Below are 2536 nucleotides of genomic sequence, written 5' to 3'. Positions count from 1 at the left end.
CACTTGCATGCAGGCTTCTCAATACCCGCTCCCTCAGCAAACACACCGCAGAGGTCTGGGATCTCTCAGCAACAGCACACCGAATCTCCTGTTCCTCACAGAAACCTGCCTCAACCCAATGTCAGATGCTCCGTCCATCACCACCCCCTTTTGTACCGCTTTTGGCCGCCATAAGTGTGGCAGGGTATGCTCAGACGTGAGTCCCTTGCTCACTTTGCCACTGGATTCAAGCAAGCCGGGCTGAAGACGGCTGGAATGCCAGAAACCGGTCCTCGGAAGCTTGTTTCCGGTCCAGGGAAGACATGGCTTGGCAGTTCGGGCTGGACTGTTCCCATGAGGCACAGGGTCAGACTGATTTGCATATAGCTTTGTCTGAACTGGGGTGGCAGATTGGGCTAAAGAACGGTGATGGATTAAACCCAGATCTTTGGACTGGGTGTGAGTGTTTGATTGATTCAGATGGTCCGTCCATCACCACCCCCTTTTGTACCGCTTTTGGCCGCCAAAAGTGTGGCAGGGTATGCTCAGACGTGAGTCCCTTGCTCACTTTGCCACTGGATTCAAGCAAGCCGGGCTGAAGACGGCTGGAATGCCATAAACCGGTCCTCGGAAGCTTGTTTCCGGTCCAGGGAAGACATGGCTTGGCAGTTCGGGCTGGACTGTTCCCATGAGGCACAGGGTCAGACTGATTTGCATATAGCCATGTCTGAACTGGGGTGGCAGAGTGGGCTAAAGAACGGTGATGGATTAAACCCAGATCTTTGCACTGGGTGTGAGTGTTTGATTGATTCAGATGCTCCGTCCATCACCACCCCCTTTTGTACCGCTCACCCCAATGTCAGCACCGGATATTGATGTGGCTATCCAGACAGGTTACAAGACTGCACGTCAGGACCGCCCTCACAAGCCAGGAAGAGGACTCAGAATCATCCATAAGGACACCATCAAACGCACCACATCCCTGGACATCAATACCCCCTTCCTAGAGCACATGCACTCCAGTCTGCTAATGAACAGCAGCTGCACCCTCGCATATCAACTACCAGGACCATGAACAAAGTCAAGCAACCTCATTACAGACCTAATTGATCCCTTCACCATCAGCTCCAAGGACTTCATACTACTTGGCAACATCAATTTCCACCTTGAAGTCCAGATGGACCCCTGCTCAACATCCCTCCTTAAAAGCCTCAACAACATTTGACCCACAAAGCTCATCACAGACCTTATACACATCGCAGGCCATACTCTGCTTCAAATCTTCCCCACCAGTGACAGGATCACAAATGACTCTGCCTCATCACTCACATGGACCGACCACTCCATCATACACTTCCTAATCACCACACATTGAGTCAATACTCTCACCATTATCAACCTTCCCAGCCGGAAGTGGTTCAAAGTAACAGAGGCTGACTGGCACAGCATCCTCAAAACAGACAAACCCAACACCACCAACAACCTCAACAAGGACATCACCAACCTCAACTTATTGATGAACACCTGTGCAGACTCCCTCGCATCCATCATAAACATCAGACAAAGAAGAACCAACAAACAAGCCAGCTGGAATACAAACGACCTCTGGAAATCTAACAGCCACTGAACGCAGCTAGACAGGAAATGGAGGCCCAGCCACAATGCAGATACCAAAACTACCTTCATGGCTACACTCATTCGCTACTACCAACTCCTGAGAGACCCCAAAGGACAGCACTTACCAATTGTGTAGAGGCGTCTTGAAACACCGCAGCGCGGGACGCGCTGCTACCAGACACCACACCGCTGCCAGTGGGGACTCCAAATCCCAGGTTTCTGTTTTGCCCAGAGGGATGAGGCTGCCATCACCGCTGCGCATAATAGCGCCTTGAAACAGCGCGGTACGCGCTGCTACCAGACACCACACCGCTGCCAGTGGGGAGTTCCAGGGTGCTTTTTTCCCAGAGGGAGGAGCCTGCCATCACCGCGGGCCGAACCCGGGTGAAGCCCGGGCCAATGGCTGGCCCATCCTTGCCTGTCAAAGCCAGGAAGAGGCAGGGCAGGGCCAACCCTCTAACATCTGCCACAGAACACGACCAACTTGAATGAACTTAAGGTACTGGTTTTTGTGTGCTTGGGACGTTACAGGCATCAGTAAAGGGGGCTCATCACCTGGATCAACAACGTGTACACGGGTCAAAGTGCAGTAGTTACTCAAGTACGTACTAATTCCTATTTTACTGCGGTGGGTACTGGCATCCCTGAAGAGTCTATTTAATGAACATTGGCGGTCCATCCCCGTAGTGATTAACCGCATTCTGATATTAGTCTTGTGTAATATTTTAATTATTTTCCACTCTTGAACAACTGATTGTAATTTTTGTAGCAGCATGGGCAAAAAGAAGGCGGTGAAAGTACCAGGAGGTGGAGTTACTGGGAAGGTGAAGAAGCCAAAGAAATCAGCCAAACGTTCTAAGCATCCAAAAAACAATTGTGTCATGAGTCGCATAGACGCAATCATAAGTGATTGTAAGGTGATATTAACTCTCCTACGGGT

Source organism: Lissotriton vulgaris, unplaced genomic scaffold (assembly GCF_964263255.1).
Source record: "Lissotriton vulgaris unplaced genomic scaffold, aLisVul1.2 SCAFFOLD_3816, whole genome shotgun sequence".
NCBI classification, from domain to species: domain Eukaryota; kingdom Metazoa; phylum Chordata; class Amphibia; order Caudata; family Salamandridae; genus Lissotriton; species Lissotriton vulgaris.
Note: the sequence above shows the minus strand (reverse complement) of the source record.